Genomic DNA, 19,221 nt, shown 5'->3' on the forward strand with positions numbered 1-19,221 from the left:
GATATTGTTCATGTAGCAGCACTGATTGTCTGAATATCTTCTGGTTCTGGATTGTGAGGATAGAGAGCAGTACGGAGTTGAGATCCTGTCTGAGTGTGAGTCTGAGCTGTGAATCTCACTGAGAAGAGAATAATGATTTTTTATTCTGCCTGAGAATTTTCCTGAGAATTTTTTTCTTTTCCAAGTGGTGTTACATCCCCTTCAGATACTCTACACAGACTGCCAGAGAGAAGAGGATAGAGAGATGGACAGATAAGAGCACACACAGCAAGAGACACCGACGTCTTGATTTACTTTGAAGCAAGTGTTAATTTCTTTTCTGGAACAAGTTGTTTCTGAACTTCAAGAAATTCATACAACTTCTGAAAGATAAAATACAAATCTTGCTTCTCAGGACAGAAGAAATGCTTCCAAAAAATGCCAGTGATTTTTTCTCCTTTTAACGAAAAGTGGAGAAAAACAACAGCAGTGCAACTCCGTCGGCTTGATTTAGCTTAATACAAGTATTCACTTCCTTTTCTGTAGATTACAGCCTGCGAAAGATGAAATGAACTTCTTGGTTACTCTTAGTCAGTGCAGAAGAAATACTGCCAGCTGGCAGGAAAATGACAGTATTTTATTTTCTTTAACTACAAACATGTGAGTTGTGAAAAGCAACGGGAATGTGTCCCTGTGCAGCTGTTAAACAAAGGGTTGGTGGGTCAAACGTACTCAGGGACGTGCTTCAGATTGTGATGATGTAAACAAAATCTCCGCTAAAAATTGAAGGGATTTCTTCGCAAACCCTCTTGAATGTGGCAGGAAATCTTTGTGTTTTACTCGTGTGCAACTACAACAAGTAAACAAATAAGTACCTAAGTCAATGTCCAAGAAAACCATCTTCACGTGTGGAATTTTTCTTTAACTGGCTGTTGGGAGAATTCATTTATACACCCGTTGTATCCTTAGCAAAAATATTTTAAAATTTAGAACACAGATTTGTTGGAGAACTTGACAATCCTTGACAATCATTATTAAATGAGCATTATACAAATGTGCGTTGATATTTTTAATATGTACCTTAATTGTAATATATATATACATAATTGCTTTGATATGGATGTTCATTTGAAGGAATTGAGGAAACTATGAAGGATCGCAGAACAACCAAAGATACATTTGGGCATCTGCTATTGGTAAAGATGAAATAGTACCTTAAGTGTGAAGCTTTCATACACACGAGAGAAAAAAACAGTTTTAATGCACTTCATTAAACTGATGGTATGCTTATCAATCGTGCATAGAGTGTACATAGCAGAGGATGGTTTCGATCCATCGACCTCTGGGTTATGGGCCCAGCACGCTTCCGCTGCTATAATGTGATTCAACACAACTGCTCTATCTTTGCTTTCTAAAAGTGCGCCCGAGATGAAAAGTCTAAACGGTAAACGCAGACGTCACTTTGAGCACTTGGTCTTTTATAGCACAAATCATCACCCGCTGCTCTACATGGGCGTGTCTTCAATATCGTTGAGAACCAAACCTTCTGCTTTCCGAGGCAACTGATTCTTTCGTCGTTAATTCCCAAATCTTCAATGAGAATCAGTGAAACGAAAATCAAACACATGTACACACTCGCGTCCTAACCTGAAAGAAAAATCTACACCCACTTTATAATACTGAAAATGATTCAGGAAGTACAGCAAAGTTCTAAAACCAGCGAATGCATCTGCATACAGTACATAAAATGTCAATTTTTCAAAAGTAAAATCTTCAGCTTTGAAAGATTACCATCCATATATTTTCGTTTTTCTCTTTTTTTACATAACACGCTTTCGAGAAAACAAACTGTCTTTTAATTAAGGTTTCATTAGAAAATGTGTATCTTGGTTTGCCAAGTTAAAATCGGCACATCCCAGTGGGCAAAAGATGTAGAATATACGACTATTGAACGCATACCAGACGTGTAACTGTGCTCCGTAACTGGTCTAGAATGAAATTGATTATATGTTTATTATACATAAATGGTTGTAGTTCTATTATACGGATAAATTTAGAAGACTACTATACATATATAGTTAAAGGTCTATTATACATCAAAGAAAGATTTTTATAGGTGTAGAAACTAGTAAATAAAGCCAATGATTTATTTTAGAAATTTATTCTTAAAATATACAACTATTCACACCTGAAAAATATGTAGTTCAAATTATACATTATATACAATATTGTAATCAACAAATGTCTAACCATCATAAAAAACACAACTAGTAAACTTCAGTTACAAATTCTAGTAACATGGCAATATATATATATAGTAATGACAAACACAAACTAATTACATGAACACGCTAATATTTAACTCAAAACCACATTTCGAAACTTCTTTATTTCCACGAAAATATTATTAATGTAGCACAAACGCTACTTTCTAATAAAGACAGAAAGAAACTATTTGTTTTGTGTCTCATGGTGATCCTCCTCTCGATACTAATGAAATGTTTAATATGATCCCTCGAGAAAAAAAAGGAGTCAATTTCCGCCTGGAATGATTGATGCCCCATCAAACATTTTGTAATATCCCTGGAAGTTTATACAGTAGAATCCTGGTTCGTGGCTTAAATTCAAGGTAAACAAGACTAAGGAAACGAGTTGGAAACTTGATGTCGAAGTGGGATTTAAATCACCCGGAACATTTCACTACATTGGGCAGTATGTGCTAGGGAGCATTGCTTGACATCCCTTTGATAGCTCAGTTGGTAGAGCGGAGGACTGTAGTGGAGTCAGTAGGGAATCCTTAGATCGCTGGTTCGATTCCGGCTCGAAAGAAGGTGCTTTTTGTGTACTTTAATCAAAGAGTTAAAAAAGCGAATCTGTTTCATTCAGACATTTATCAAAAGTTCAATAAACGACGAAGTAGAGGTTCCTGTTCCGAATTCAGCCCACGTCTGATTGTCTTGTTTTGGCCAAGATCCGATCTTTGAATTAAGGGACTACTCTGTCTGCTTTGTAATTCAAAAATACATACAAATGTCAAGTTTTTTGTAGATATAAAGGTGTTCTCTGTTTTCAAAGGATAGGTACTTAATTGGCATAATGATTTGGTATTGATTTTGTATCGTTGTATTATGAAGTTTGTGCTTTCTGTGTTTTTATCGTATTGTGAACTTATTTTTTAAACAAATGCTTACAAAGGCAAACAGGGCACACATCTGTTTATACCAGTGGTGAATTGTACATTTGTACAAGCTACTGTGCACTTCTGGGAGTATAACAGGTTCGATATAAAGTGGCAAAAATATAAAAGGGGAATATACCCCAGACTGCGTATAAGCTCTCGTTGTGACTGTTGTTTTATTTTTAGATAAAAATGGCGTACTGTGCACGAAATGTTGCAGAAACACAATTTGATATTTTAATAATTATTATTTTAATAATTTGATCAAATTGAGGCCCAGGATCCAAATCTTCAGTTCTGATTTTTTTAAGTGATATCTTTCCTTCCTGTCGTGGAAGTCACACGATGTGAGCAATTGTTTTTTTTACGTTGCGATCCAAAGATCCTCAGGCGCACTGTAACCAAACCAGGATGGATTCTGCTCGGAGCCGGACTGAGCTCATTCTCACTCCCTGTGCTAAAAACAGAATTAGCTCTTCCCCGAACATCGTCTACAGCTGCTGGATGGTGCTCTGCGTCTTACTGCTCTGGCAATTACTTTGACGAAAGACAGATCACTTGTGCGCTTTTAACCTTCTCGCAGCTACAGCTATAGCCCTGAAAAAAGCATTAGCTTTATCAGTTTTTACATTAATCTATTTTGAATCAAAGTTTGATATTTTTTTTTATTGCATTTTACATTACAATTATAATAATAATTATTATTATTATTATTACGCACACTTATATAGCGCTGTTCTGGATACTCCACTCAATGCGCTTTACAGGTAATGGGGACTCCCCTCCACCACCACCATTCTCCTGAATGATCACAGAGAGTCAGGACCTCGGTTTTACGTCTCAGCTGAAGGACGGCACCTGTTTACAGTTTAGTGTCCCCTTCATTGTATTGGGGTATTAGGACCCGCATGGACCGCAGGGTGTGCGTCAAGCGACAGAAACCAGACGTGTGTCGGGCTCGGCTGCGAGCAGGACAATGACATCACAGGGACAAAGTAGAGGAAATCAAAAGGGTTCTATAAAAGACCTGTGTAAGCTGTTGGTTTGCAGTCTGGACTCTAAATCCTCCGATCCGATTTTAAATCTCTCTAATACCTGAGCTGCGGCTTCTTCCGAGTATTTATTCGTATACTTATTATGTGTAAGTGTATAGATGAAACCTTTCATATATTGTTCAGTTTAAATCAAAATGCTTTACTAATACAAGAGAGAAGTATAGTATGAAGGATGTGACAAATCTATGATTTCTTGGAACAAAACGGTTTTTATTTGCATTCGAAATGAAGCGGAATTTTAGCGGGACACACAAACCTTTTGTCCTTTTTAGAGTTTTTAGAGTGAACAGACATAAATGTAGAAAACGTGTTTTTTAGCACTACAATAGCAGGGTCAGTGGCATAATGAATAACGCGTCAGGCCTCGCGTCAGAAAATTATAAGTTGGACTGCCGTCTGGCTTGTTGCGTTTATACCACTTACGTTGTTTTATATAAATGAACTCCACCTGAAAGCTATAGAAAACACTTTGGGTAAGTTGTCTGCAGCCTCATGCGAATTTCGACAACTTACCCAAAACACTGTACTGTCTGGAGATCAGCTCCAGCTCTGAACTCAATTGCAATGAAAAACCATGCGTAACAAAACTGGAGAACAGCTGAACTTGTGTTCAGTTCGGTGATGAGGGATCAGAACTGTCCTTGTAATTAGCACGAACTGCACAGGCTCTGAATCAGACCATGTCAATTAGTCTGATCAATGTAGGACACGTTAATGTAGAATTATTAAAAGGTTTATTAGTTAGTTAGTTCAGGTTTACCCACCTGAACTAATGTAGAATTATTACTTGGTCTGTCTCTTGTTTGTATATAAATGAATGTCTCTGACAACTTAATGTTAGTTTTACGATGTAGGTCAGGCGTTGACATATGCACGAGTATACTAAATGTCTCACTCCTGATTCAACTCATGTTCTATAGGAGATTGGCGATTCCTCCTGTTTCTCATACAACCATATCAGAACAGAAGCCCATTTCACCCAGCTCTGATTCAAGATCGACTGGCATCTTTATCCCTTTTTTGTTCGTGATCATTATTTTCTTTAGTTATGATCAATATTGAACTTTTTCTAAGTGAAATGACAATAATCAAACATGCAGGCAGATTTTTGAAAAGTATTCGGAATTGACAGGGTGCCCCTTTGGAACAATCGTCAGAAATTGTGAGAAAATGAAAGTTATGTAAGCTCTCACACAAAGCATTGAAGATTGGAATCTGAGTGTAAAAAAGTTACCCGTCTCCCAATGATAGGCAGGGATACACACCATGACTCGAATAGACTCAGCGAACTTTAACACCTATGATATTACGAGTGCTTTGCACGTGTCGAATTTCAAGAAGGAACTACTACAACAGTTGTGGACAACCACCGGCAAAGTCCAATGCCGGCAACATCTGAGAAAATAATGTTCACTCATGGAATTTGGTCTTTGAATGGCTGGCGGGAAAATTCATTTATACTCCTGTTGCACCCTCAGCTAAAACATGTTAAAATAACAACGCAGATTTGTTGCAGAACCTGACAAGAATTATTGGGTTAGCACTGTATGTATTCTTGTATATTTACTTTAATTTTAATATAAATGTAAACATGCATGCTGTATAAGCTATTGTAATTTTAAAATATGTTAGCTGAGGATGCGAAGGGGGCTATTATACCTTGTGAAACACGCAAGGAACTGTAAAAAAGGCTGTTATTTGAATAAAATTGGCGATCACAAGAAAACCACAATTTATGTGGTATTATCATCAATATCCTTCAAAATCTACGTTCAAATGAAGGATTTGAAGAAACTATGAAAAAAGCAACAGTAATAGCAGAGGATTTTGATTTTTGCTCTTCAAGTCAGCAGATCACCGTAGAGTTACACCCCTACAAACAGCACAAAGGATGAATCCCACCACCTTCATTATTGCTGTGTTTGTGCCAGTGAAAGTAGCGTTTGTGTTATTGAAAGCATCTCGGAAGATGAAGGTGCAGTCACTTCCACATGTCATGATATCATTAGATCTGACGACAAGAGCTGAAGCCCCCCCTAGTCCAAGCCAGCAATGTGAAGATGGGTATGAAGGAAGGTAGCGTGGCTGAGTGGTCTAAGGTACTGGATTTAGGCTCCAGTCTCTCTGGGGGCGTGGGTTTGAATCCCACTGCTGCCAAATATTAATGTTTTAAGACCTGCAATACAATCAGTAAAAGCGCTTTTTGTTAGGCTGTGGGAGGTGTTTAGAGATAGACTTTCTAAAAGACAGGCTTAACATCAAGGCAGAAAAAATATTTTTTCTCAATAGAAATTCTCTTTGGCACGTTCAGCTTTATGTAGGGAACAACGTCTGCCGAGATCACTTTTGAGGCAGTGCACATGATAGTGTACCGGCAAGTACATTTAATATTGGCTGTGGTGGTGAGCTGCTTTTGTCTGTGAAACTTTTAATTCTTCACGCCGAATCGTTGGCAGGGGTAAAGCTTATTAAATCTTTGAACATAGCGCTCCATCAGAAATACTTTGTTCGTGATCAAAAGAGATCAGAGGATTAACTTCATGAATTCACATAGCATACCTTACAGGAAAGATTTAAAAGGGGAATTGATTGTGCTTCCTGATGTTGTTCCTGTCGTTTCTTTGGATACAAAGGTGAATGTTCTTTGACGTTCTGCTAGAGTATCCACTGGGTGGGCTTTATCAATCAGCTCGGAGAGGTCATCAGTGCTCTGTCTCTGGAAAATAATCAGCACTGTCGTTTTTCCCTGTCCTGTCTTTTAAAACATATAAGATCACGAGTTTACAGATTTCTCCAAATAACAACTATACATTTTAACCCAGCGGTTAGCATTCCTTCAATCCAATAGTTTTACTCCGGGTAAAAAGCAGCGAAATATATAGAGAGATTATATTCAAATATTTAAACGTTCTTATTGGATTACCTGTATGGAGATATCGCTCAGAATTCCTAATATGATTTTGAGTTCAGTTTTGCTTTACTACTTTCAGAGTCTTTTATTGACCTTGCTGAAGCAGAGAAGTGACATAATCACAAATGCGACTTACCTGTGCTGCTGTTTTTGGTTAATAATGATTATTGCAAGGAAAAAAAACAGCTCCTTGCATTAAGAGCAAGAGCAACCAACACGCTCGCTTGTTGAGTTGGGTTTTTTTTCCGTGGTGCTCTTCCTCAGATGTAAAGTTATTTGGCGAGCAAGGACCTCTGAGAAGGAGCCTGAATCCATCAAGAACTCAGAAATTCTAATATCGCACTACTGTCTTGTGTACAGAGATCTGCTTCTTCCTTTTTGAGTGTTTTGGTGTTTAAGAGCACGCTTCCTACCTCGAATGTTAGTTTCAGGAGATGTGCTACCGGATAAATGATTATCTTGAAAAGGTTTGGGGATGCACTGGCCGGGATTAAAACCCGGCTCAATTATTTGGAAGTCACCTGTACTACCAACACACTTCTAAGAAGCACCCGCACATTTTCGCAATCCTCTCTCTCACCTACAAAGTTATGAAGACACAGACGACCAATGAAAACTAATTTGATTCACCCAAGGCTTCACTCTTCTGTTGTGATGTTGTTTTAATTAGTGTTAGCTGTGATGAGGTATTGTTTCTGTCTCTTAAAGTTTAAGAGTCTGCTCCTTTCTTCCTGGTATAGAAAAAAACATGTTCCATCTTTGTTTACAAACACCACTGTAAATTATTTGTCCATCTCTAAAGCCTGTGTGTATTGACAAGGCAATTCAAAAGCACATATTAAATAAGAACACGATCCTTCTTGTTACCATTCCCGTGGTTGGAGCGTTGTTTCGCCCTTTAACGTTCTTCTACAATATTTACAGACAGGGCTTTATCACTGGAGTTGTGTGCATCGGTCCATGAACATCAACTGTACTGCTGTTTTTCTATGCGTAATTTAATCGCAAGCACTTAAAAGATGCAAAAAGATTTCAAGGAAAACATAATTGAAAGACAGTCGAGTAAGGAGGTAGAAAAACGCTCTCCCCCATTGAAGAATCAACCACCGTCGCCCATGTGACTGGATATAAAAATAAATTATTCATTTCAATTATTCATGAAGGGTGGATTGTGGTCAGTGAACATATGCACATCTTTAAGTCAGTTCCACCATCTGTGCCATAGGGGATGTAGTTCAATGGTTTTCATGTATGAAGTTCCGAGTTCAATCCCTGGCATCACCAGATGTCTTACATTATTGTGCTCACATCGCAATCTTCTGTTGAGTGAGAACTCTTTGCTCGTGTTCATAGAGAGACAGGTTTACACAATTAAACTCAGTCACACACGAAGTGCTACAGTGTTGCTCTGCTGTGTTAAATGTACCTCCAAAGCATTTTGTTCTGTTAACTACCAAATGATTTGAACTAATTTTACATCATATTCAGGAAATCCAGAGAAGGTCATCAGACTTTTAGTGGCTGTTGAAGAAAACACCTGTTGAATCTCACCAGGGATTTCTTGAGAGATCATTCAGCAAGCGAGTTAACAGGGGTTAATGTAGAGAGTGGCGGAGGTGGGATGTCAGGGCTTGACGTCACTGCTTTATGCAAAGAATGGAGGGGTGGTCGTCAGGGCTATATGACTGTGCTTCACGCAGAGAGTGGTGGGGGTGTGATGTCAGGGCCATACGACAGTGCTTTACACAGAGAGTGGCGGAGGTGGGATGTCAGGGCCTGACAACACAGCTTAACGCAGAGAGTGGATGGGTGGGTGTCAGGGCCATATGACACTTCTTTACGTAGAGAATGGCGGGGGTGGGATGTCAGGGCTTGACGACACTGCTTTATTCAAAGAGTGGAGGGGTGGGTGTCAGGGCTATATGACAGTGCTTTCCGCAGAGAGTGGTGGGGGTGGGATGTCAGGGCTATATGACACTGCTTTACACAGAGAATGGAGGAGGTGGGATGTCAGGGCCTGAAAACACAGCTTAACGCAGAGAGTGGAGGGGTGGTGTCAGGGCCATACGACACTTCTTTACACAGAGAGTGGTGGGGGTGGGATGTCAGGGCCATATGACACTGCTTTATACAGAGAGTGGCGGGGGTGGGATGTCAGGGCCTGAAGATACTGCTTTACGCAGAGAGTGGCGGAGGTGGGATGTCAGGGCCTGACAACACAGCTTAACGCAGAGAGTGGAGGGGTGGGCGTCAGGGCCATACGACACTTCTTTATGCAGAGAGTGGTGGGGGTGGGATGTCATGGTTATACGACAGTGCTTTCCATTGAGAGTGGTGGGGGTGGGATGTTATGGCCATAAGACACTGCTTTATGCAGAGAGTTGAGGGATTGATGTCAGGGCCATATGACAGTGCTCCACTCAGGCCTCTGCTTGAATTTGTACTCCTCCTCTCTCCCTACCTCTACCTCTATGATATTTGCACTTTCTGGAGAGGCGATTTTCTCCACTTCAGTAGCCCGATTGCGTGGAGAGGGCTGTAGAATGTGGCACCGCCTTTCCTGCTCCGTCCATGACAGGCGTGCTGGTCTCTGGAGAGAGAGCACGGTCCATCAGCGCACTCCAATAAAGGCACTGGAAGCAGCTGAAACGCATTGGCGAAGCTCAGCACTGGGCCGCTGGGCACATCTTACCACTGTTTCCGTAGTGTAGTGGTTATCATGTTCGCCTCGCATGCGAAAGGCCCTCGGTTCGAAACTGGGCGGAAACAGACTGGCTTCTTTTGTCGCATACAAATGGGTTGTACAACTTTTAACTAGCAAATGGAAGAGGGCTGAAGTAAGAGACAAGATGTAAATAGGGTTAACTTAAGTCAGTTCTGCCTGAAAATTAGACTTCTAAGCAACAGGGGTTTATGGCAGGAAAGGGGGTTAACTGATAAGGATTCCAGATGCGAGGGGGCATAATCTTAAACTGACCATTTGGCCAGGGTCTCTTAACTGGCCAAATACCACAACCCCCCCCTTACCATAACACCGAATGACGTCTGAAGCAGCAAGGAAGGACTATATAACCTAAAAGTTTGTACCGGCACATCGAACAATACTTCGGTTTTGTTGTTTCTTGTGGGAAACAAGACTTCGGCTTTATTGTTCCTTGTGTCCGTCATGGCAGTGAACAGGTCCTGGTTACAGGATCTCTAAAAAAGGAAATAAAGACTGAAATCAGATCCGACCCACCATGCTGCCACGGTGACGGTGCACTGCCCAGTGAAAGTGGCAGCCTGTCCCTGGACTGTGGGAAACTGGAGCACCTGGAGGAAACCCCCACAGACCAGGGAGAGAACATGCAAACTCCACACAGACAGCACCCACACCCCAGGTCCAGCACTGTGAAGCATGCCCGACGATGCGGAAGGGCTTTTACAAATGAGTGTGTAACTCACACTGGTGCCCAGGATGGCCTGCTACCGGAACGCAACCTAATTTTCTTAATGCAGTTTGTTCGAAGCGGTTTGCAGGAGCTGGAGGTGAGGACTGAGCTGGGGTCCAGTGTGCAAGAGTGACTACTGATGTCGTGTGTGTGTGTGTGTGTGTGTGTGTCTGGATCATTGTGAGCGCCGTCAGGTTTGTGTATTTGTTTAAACAAGAGGATGTGTCTGTGCGGGTCTGACTCTGTGTGAGGGTGCAGCTCTAACTGTTCGCGCGCGGGCGTGTCTATCTCTCTACAATGCATGAGGGGCTAAATCTGCCTCTGAGAAACTGACTTTTCAGAAGAAAAATCTATGAAAAGGCACGGCCTGGCCCTCTTCTCTTGCTCCCGACGTATAACACACTGGGGGATGAAGCTGGTGTCTTCAGCTGTAACCCTAGCTATTTATGCAAACAGCTCTTTTATGAAAAGCAGCTCTAGGCCTAGACAAGAGGAACAGATAAAACAAATCTTAGATTTATGGCTTATTCAAAGCAGACTGAGCGCTGCTATACTGTATGTAGGAGCCAGAGATGAAGAATGAGCTATTTAAGGAAATCAGGAGTGTGAGAGAGGGAGTGTGTGTTTTTCCTCCCAATAGAGAAGGCTTGTGGTTCTTTCTGCTTTTCTGCACAGGCTGCCAACATAAGTACGTGTTGGGTTCTTGGTTTGAATGCTCGAGTTGTCAGGCTGGCGTTTTTTGTTCCTATTGGAGCCCATAATTGTGAACAAGGCGCTTGAGGACGTCTCTGTGCAGGTGTGCGTTTGTAATGACGTGTGTGCGCATCTCTGTAGCGGATGTTTCAGTAAAAAAACGCATTTAAAACATTCAACCTTTTCATGTTCCTAATATTCTTTCATTCTTCACAATAATAACTAAGGTTGCTGCTGGAAGAGGTGTTAGTGGGGCCACCAGGGGGAACTCTCACCCTGTGGCCCATGTGGGTCCTAATGCCCCAGTATAGTGACGGGGACACTGGAAAAACTGTAAACAGGTGCCGTCCTTCAGATGAGACGTAAAACCGAGGTCCTGACTCTCTGTGGTCATTAAAAATCCCGGGGTGTTTCTCGAAAAGAGTAGGGGTTTTACCCCAGTGTCCTGGCCAAATTTCCCATTGACCCTTACCAATCATGGCCTCCTAATAACCCCCATTTATGAATTGGCTTCATTACTCTGCTCTCCTCCCCACTCATAGCTGGTGTGTGGGGAGCGTTCTGGTGCACTATGGCTGCCGTCCCATCATCCAGGTGGATGCTGCACATTTGTGGTGGTGGAGGGGAGTCCCCATGTCCTGCAAAGCGCTTTGAGTGGAGTGTCCAGAAAAGCACTATATAAGTGTAAGCAATTATTATTCATTATAATGTAATAAGTCCATTATTTCTCACCCCTCCATTGCAAGGCATACACAACACAAACACCAGGAACAATTATCTCAGAAGTGAATTGCAAATGTATTGAGTTGTGATGCAACTGTAACTTGAACCTAACATGACTGTGGCGTGCATTTTTGAAATTGCATTTTCACAGCTGAAATACAAAATGAAGCTGATCGCAGTCCAAACTCAAGGTATTGTTGTAAAACTAAATATTCAACATGTTTCTACCTGTCCCTTTTCAGCTCACTCAGAAGTCCACAGCCTGCAGCCTGGTGCCTCTCTGTCTCCCCCCTCCACACTGCTGGTCCAGTGGAGGTGCTGTTTGATCCTGCACGATCTGTCCGGAATCGTATAGTCTTACTGAGCAGCGCAGGGCTCCCTGGCCCCAGGTACGAACAGTGAGTGTCAGTGCAGAACAGCTCTCTGACACTCCGCTCCCTCACTCCAGCTGATCAGGGCAACTACACAGTGAGGGACCTTAATGGAAGCAGTATCAGCACTGTGATCGTCACTGTGGGTGGTGAGCAGGTCTACAGTAGGATCACTAGAGGGCTCTATATTCTTGACAGAGTGTGTTCTTATATCATCCTCTGTCCTGATTGTCTTTCAGCTCACAGAGACAATGTCACCCTGCAGCCTGAAGCCTCTCTGTCTGTCCCTCTGTTCACTGGAGAGCCAGTGGAGGTGCTGTTTGATCCTGCAGGAGGTGGAAACTGGACCTCAGTGTGTTCTGTCCAGAACAGCACAGCCAGCTGTGTCCCCCAGTACAGTTTTTTTTTATTTTTGATGATTAGCCATATGTTGATTACAATATTGTACATAATGTATAATTTGAACTCGATATTTTTCAGGAGTGAATGATTGTATATTTTCAGAATAAATTTCGAAACCAAATTATTGTCCCTCGATCTCTGTCTCTCTCTCGTCCTGCTGTCTGTCTGTCCCTGCCTCTCTGTCTCTCTCTCTTTCAGCCCCGTCTGTCAGTCTGTCTGTCCTTCTCTCTCCTTCCTCTCTCTCTCTCCTTCCGCTCTCTCTCTCGGTTTGTTTGTCCCTCAATCTCAATCTTTCTCTTTGCCTGCTGTCTTTCTGTGCCTTCATCTTTGTGTCTCTCTCTCCTTCCTTTCTGTCTGTCTCTCTGTCTGTCCTGCGTTGTCCCAGCTGGGCCTGTCTCCCCGGCTCTCTGCCTTCAGCTCTGTTCGCCGATGTCCCACCAGCCCGTCTCTCTCTCAGCCTGTCTCTTGACTTGCAGGAGGAAGAGGAGGTGGAGACAGCTCCTCCGGCAGGAGAGAGGAAGAAGGTCAGTGCTGGTCCCACCCTGCCTCCTGTCCTGTCTGTGGTGGAGTTTCGCCATCTTGTCTGTCTTGTCAGCCCTGTCTGTCACTGTCTCTCTCCTCCTCCTCTCTGTGCTGTGGTGTCCAGTCAGTGTGTCTCTCTCCTCCTCCTCTCTGTCCTGTGGTGTCTAGGCAGTGTGTCTCTCTCCTCCTCCTCTTCTCTGTCCTATGGTGTACAGTGGGTCAGTATTAGTGGGCTACACCCAGGCTCACTCACTGCGAGTGTGATCTCAGCAGAGTCTCTGTACTCTTGGGACACTTGACTCACCTGTCTCTCTCTTTCTCTCCCTGTGCTGTCCCTCTCCTGCCCCCTCTCTCCCTACTCGGACTCCAGCTGGAGGAGGTCCAATCACCACCTCCTGTGAGACAGAAGAAAAAGAAAGTGGGTAATGCTCTGATTCTCTCTTTACTCCTGTCCAGTGTCCAGTCAGTGTGTGTGTATGAACCCCTCTCTCTCTCAGTGCAGTGTTCATGTACTGGAGTGTCCAGTCAGTGTGTGTGTATGAACCCCTCTCTCTCTCAGTGCAGTGTTCATGTCCTGGAGTGTCCAGTCCGACTCTTAACGTGACTCTCCTGTCTCTGCTTCAGAAGTGCTGGTGCGTCTTTTTAAAGTCCCTGAGCTGCATGTCGGTGGAGACAGATGATAAGGACGAGCCGATGGAGGCGGCGGAGACCGTGTGTCAGGAGAGGAAGAGCGAGGGAGAGGAGGAGCAGGCTGCCGGGAAGGACAAGAAGAAGAAGAGGAGGTGCAGGTGAGCAGACAGGGGGACGCCGCCCGGTCGTGTCTGTGATTCAAGAAGGAGTCTCCTCTTGCTGTTTGATGTCATGGTGATGTCCGTGTCTGTGTCCCTCACACCTGCAATAACAATATTCTTTCCAGGTTCCTTTCCTGGTTCTGTGCCAGCTAAGATCGGAGTCGCCTTCCCCACCAAGGACTGGACTGGACTGGACTGGACTGGAGCTGAGGGACACCAGACTGGACTGGACTGGAGCCAAGGGACCCCAGACTGTGCTGGACCGAAGCTGAGGGACCCCAGACTGCACTGGACCGGAGCTGAGAGACACCAGACTGGACTGGACTGGAGCTGAGGGACCCCAGACTGTGCTGGACCGAAGCTGAGGGACCCCAGTCTGTGCTGGACCGAAGCTGAGGGACCCCAGTCTGTGCTGGGCCAAAGCTGAGGGACCCCAGTCTGTGCTGGACCGAAGCTGAGGGACTCCAGACTGTGCTGGACCAAAGCTGAGGAGCCCCAGACTGGACTGGACTGGAGCTGAGGGGCCCCAGGCTGTGCTGGACCGAAGCTGAGGGACCCCAGACTGGACTGGACCAAAGCTAAGGGACCCCAGACTGTGCTGGACTGAAGCTGAGGGACCCCAGTCTGGACCGAAGCTGAGGGACCCCAGTCTGTGCTGGGCCGAAGCTGAGGGACACCAGTCTGGACTGAAGCTGAGGGACCCCAGACTGTGCTGGACCGAAGCTGAGGGACCCCAGTCTGTGCTGGGCCGAAGCTGAGGGACCCCAGTCTGTGCTGGACCGAAGCTGAGGGACCCCAGACTGTGCTGGACCGAAGCTGAGGGACCCCAGACTGGGCTGCACTGGAGCTGAGGGACACCAGACTGGACTGGACTGCACTGGAGCTGAGGGGCCCCATACTGGACTGGACCAGAGCTGAGGGGCCCCAGACTGGACTGGACCGGAGCTGAGGGACCCCAGATCCCAGTCTGGACTGAAGCTGAGGGACCCCAGTCTGGACTGAAGCTGAGGGACCCCAGACCCCAGTCTGGACTGAAGCTGAGGGACCCCAGACTGGACTGTGGAAAACTTTCACATTATCTCCACCTGAGTCCTCAGATCGTCTGCATGACCTTGTATTATTAAGTATTATTTTAAGGTCCTGTGATGATCGTAAGATGGGGGGGGGGGGGTGTGTCCCTTGACATTAATCTGTATTGTAATTTTTGTTCTTTTGTTAAGCATCATTAAAATGTTTTTTAAAAAAAGCTTTTGGTTTTTTCCCTCCCCCCCCGAAACGAACAAACAGAGTCTGTCTTTCTCTTTCATCCCGGAGAGTTTGTGGTTGATGGATTGAGGCCGAGAGCCCTCGTTGTCGGCGTGCCACCAGTTAGCGGGGCTAAAGCAGGGGGGGCATCGTGTCCAATACTCCTTGAAACGAGACAGATTTCAAGCCACCTCCGTCTGAAGAGAAGGAAGTTGACGACGAACTCCAGGGTGTCCTAGGAAGCTCTTTAGCCATCGTTTGCCCAGCAGCCATCTCACCCTGCAGCTCCCAGCTAGCAGCCCCCTCCCCACTGGAGCCCAGCAGGTAGAAGCCTGGTCAGTACCTGGAGGGGAGACTCCTGGGAAAAACTGAGGTTGCTGCTGGGAGAGGTGTGAGTGGGGCCAGCAGGGGGCGCTTTCACCCTGCGGTCTGTGTGGGTCCTGATGCCCCAGTATAGTGACGGGGGACACTGGACTGTAAACAGGCGCCGTCCTTCGGATAAGACGTCAAACCGAGGTCCTGACTCTCTGTGCTCATTAACAATCCCGGGGTGTTTCTGGAGAGGAGTAGGGGTGTTACCCCAGTGTCCTGGCCTGATTCCCCCCCTGGTCTTGACCCATCATGGCCTCCTTATCACCCCCCCTCTCTGAACTGGCTCCATCCCTCTGCTCTCCTCCCCACTGAGAGCTGCTGTGTGCTGAGCGGACTGGAGCATCATCCACGTGGGGGCTGCACACTGGGGGGGCTGGAGGGGATCCCCCTGACCTGGGAAGAGCTCTGAGTGGAGAGTCCAGACGGATTAATTATTATTATTATTATTCGTGCTGCACTGGGCTTCAGTCCTGGTAGTGAGAGGGGGATCTGTGATCAGTACAGATACTTATGACTGTATAATAATACACGATAGAAATGGAAAACAGGGTAGCGCTGTAGTCTCTTCGAAACGTTTTGAACTGCCAGAAGAAGTTTTCACAACCCGGACTCGTGAAGGTACAGGTCTTCTCCCTTCGTCCGGAGTAAGGTGAGAGGTTATCCCCTCGGGGCGCAGTATCCCCGATGCACCCCCCCACCACCACCCAAAATGACACACACTTCTGTGACGATTGGGAGACCCCGGTTCGATCAGCCCCTGCGGTGTAGGAAACGACCCGCTGGAGAGAACACGCAGACTCCACACAGAAGGGTCACCTCGGCATTTATTCCAACAGCAAAACACCAGAGAGAAACGGGTCTCCGAAAGATGAGCGCACACCGGGAAAAACACTACGGGGTCATTACAAATGGGAATAGGAGTTCTTTTTTTCTTTTCCGGACGTCAGTTGTATCGTGTCCTGGTGATTTCTCCTGTTTCGAACGGAGTTCAATGTCACGTTTCTACTTTATTAGAGAGAGGCACTGAACTTTGGGGAACGTGACATCCACCCAGTATTACTAGTAGGTTGATAAATATAAATGTTCTTTTTCCCCCCGTATGATACCTCGCGAAATATAACGATGGCCAACTCCTTAAGTCGAAATTTAAACCCTTCTCACACTACAAGACAGTCCGTCAACATCGCCGCGGCCCGAAGCGCGACCTTCGGTATGACGTTGGCCGAAGGAGGTGGGGTAAGTACGTCACAGCCGGGGGAAGCCCCTATCACGTGAGAGGGGTGCTGCGGGCGACGAGCCCCCGGGGGCGAAGAGAAGTTGATTTGCGTGGGGTGTGGAAACACTACACGACCGGGCAAGCGAGCCGTTTTTTTTTTTGTTTTGTTTTTTCAGAACATCAGAACAACCGCAGAGATGACCATCGATCCACTCCGGACGTTTCCTTTTTTGTCCTTTTTGGCCTCCAAAATAAAAAAAAAAAACTGGGATCCATCGTGGCGTTGCCAAATTAAAATGTCAACCACTTTTCGGGCTTTCGTGCTGTCCATGATGAAACCGTCATGGTTGTGTAAGGATACGTTACGTCACAGACCGGCGGCGCTCGGACGTGAGGAGTGTCGTTACGTTTTTGAAACGGGCACGTCAGACAAGATCTCTGACAAGATCTCTGAAAAACCCAAACCTGTAAGATTCAATTTCAATTCAGTTTTTTTTATATAGCGCCTTTCACAACAAGAATGCCCCAAGGCCCCGAACAAAGGAGTTGTTCCACACCCCCGCCACCCTCTGTGTACAGTAGAGCCCCCTGTACTGACTGGAGGAGCTCACCCAGCTGTGTCTGGAGAGAAGCCGGGGTATCGGCTTCAACCACAGGGCTGGGCGGCTTGTTCCCCACCCCCATCCCCTTCTGTGTACAGAAGAGCCTCCTGTCCTGACTCCAGTAGGAAATGTCACCTGGAGGCAACACACCGGCTTCTTTTAACAGATCACCTCGGGAATCGGGAACAACGGAGCTGTGTGCGGCCGTCTGTACGGAGGGGTTCAGCGCGGGGGGGCTCCGGGCTCGGGTCTGGACCCGGGGGGGGGGGGGGGGCTGTCTGTGTGGAGTCTGCATGTTCTCCCTGTGTTCTTCGGGTCCAAAGACAGGCTTTTGGGCTAATTGGCTTCTGGGAAAACTGGCCCTGGTGTGTGTGTGTCCTATGATGGAGTGCTGTCCTGTCCAGGGTGTGTGAGTGAATGTGTGTTTGTCATGTGATGGACTGGTTCCTGTCCAGGGTGTGTGAGTGTGTGTGTCTGAGTGTCCTGTGAGGGACTGGTGTCCTATCCAGGTTGTGTGTGTGTGTCCTGTGAGGGACTGGTGTCCTGTTCAGGGTGTGTGAGTGTGTGTGTGTATCCTGTGAGTGACTGGTGTCCTGTCCAGGGTGTGTGAGTGTGTGTGTCCTGTGATGGACTGGTGTCCTATCTAGGGTGTGTGTATGTCCTGTGATGGACTGGTGTCCTGTCCAGGGTGTGTGAGTGAGTGTGTGTGTGTCCTGTGATGGACTGGTGTCCTGTCCAGGGTGTGTGAGTGTGTGTGTCTGTGTGTCCTGTGATGGACAGATGGTACCAAGCCTGGACACCCATGAGACACTGGCTTCCTCAGAAGACTCTCACGGAGGGCACACTGTCCCTAACCCGGGTCCAGAAGAAACTACAGTGATCTATAATTCCTGCGCCTCGGAAGGGTTTATGACGTCTATGTCCGGCGCCCGCGCCCGTGGACTGGCGGTTTGGCGTCGCGCTCCGCAGCTCGAGCTTCGGTGCGAGGCAGGGCGGGAGGGAGCCGATGTGGCCTCGGCGCCATCTTTGCTGGTGAGTCAATTGTGACCGTTGCGGTACAATAAACCATCAATAAACCTTTTCCCACCCCGTCCAGTATTTCTGTCGCGGCCCACGTCCCTTACAATCGACAAACTATAAAAAAAACAGTAGCCCTTCGCAACATTACACGCCATTTTTTTATTTTAAACGTCCGCTAGATACGCAGGTGGCTCGATACCTGTCTTATCCTCGCCGGCGTCTTTATACCGGCAAGTGAATTTTATTTGGGGTCCCTCAGAATTGTGACAGAAATGTCAGTGAACCACAATAAAAAACGAAACTTTTTTTTTAAAGGCGGTGAATGGATTTTTTGAGTAACCGTGTAGCGACTAACGTAAGGAAAAAAAGTTGTCTTTCCCTACGAAGACGTTTTGGTACAGGACTTTCTTTAAATATCAGTTGTGCATAGCGTTTTACAAAAAGTTGATGATGATCTTGGAGATAATTGCAAAGGAAAATTGAGATAACTACCAAAACATTACGTGTGAAACGACAGGACAGAACTTTGAACCCACAAAGAAACAAAGGTATGAAATATTGCCTCGTCATGGGGGGTTGATAATTGTAGTAAGTGTTCCTAATTTTCGTAAAGAAATGTATATTATGGGAGTCACACGTGAGATTTAGTGTATATACGTTTCATATTGTGCATATATACGGGGTTAAAAAGTGGAATGAGTATGATTATA

The 19,221-nt window shown here is 45.4% G+C and overlaps 3 non-coding genes across 3 annotated transcripts; all 3 read left to right on the forward strand.

Moving 5' to 3' along the window:
* The first annotated feature begins 2,720 nt into the window (after nt 1-2,720).
* trnay-gua (transfer RNA tyrosine (anticodon GUA)) lies at nt 2,721-2,808 on the forward strand. Its single transcript is given in 2 exon segments — nt 2,721-2,757; nt 2,773-2,808. It is a non-coding gene; the product is annotated as a tRNA-Tyr (tRNA).
* Nucleotides 2,809-6,287: 3,479 nt separating this feature from the next.
* On the forward strand, nt 6,288-6,369 carry trnal-uag (transfer RNA leucine (anticodon UAG)). Its single transcript has one exon. It is a non-coding gene; the product is annotated as a tRNA-Leu (tRNA).
* A 3,450-nt stretch (nt 6,370-9,819) lies between these two features.
* trnaa-cgc (transfer RNA alanine (anticodon CGC)) lies at nt 9,820-9,892 on the forward strand. Its single transcript has one exon. It is a non-coding gene; the product is annotated as a tRNA-Ala (tRNA).
* Nucleotides 9,893-19,221: the final 9,329 nt, after the last annotated feature.

Source organism: Lepisosteus platostomus, chromosome 5 (genome assembly GCF_059453375.1).
Source record: "Lepisosteus platostomus isolate fLepPlt1 chromosome 5, fLepPlt1.hap1, whole genome shotgun sequence".
Classification (NCBI taxonomy): Eukaryota; Metazoa; Chordata; class Actinopteri; order Semionotiformes; family Lepisosteidae; genus Lepisosteus; species Lepisosteus platostomus.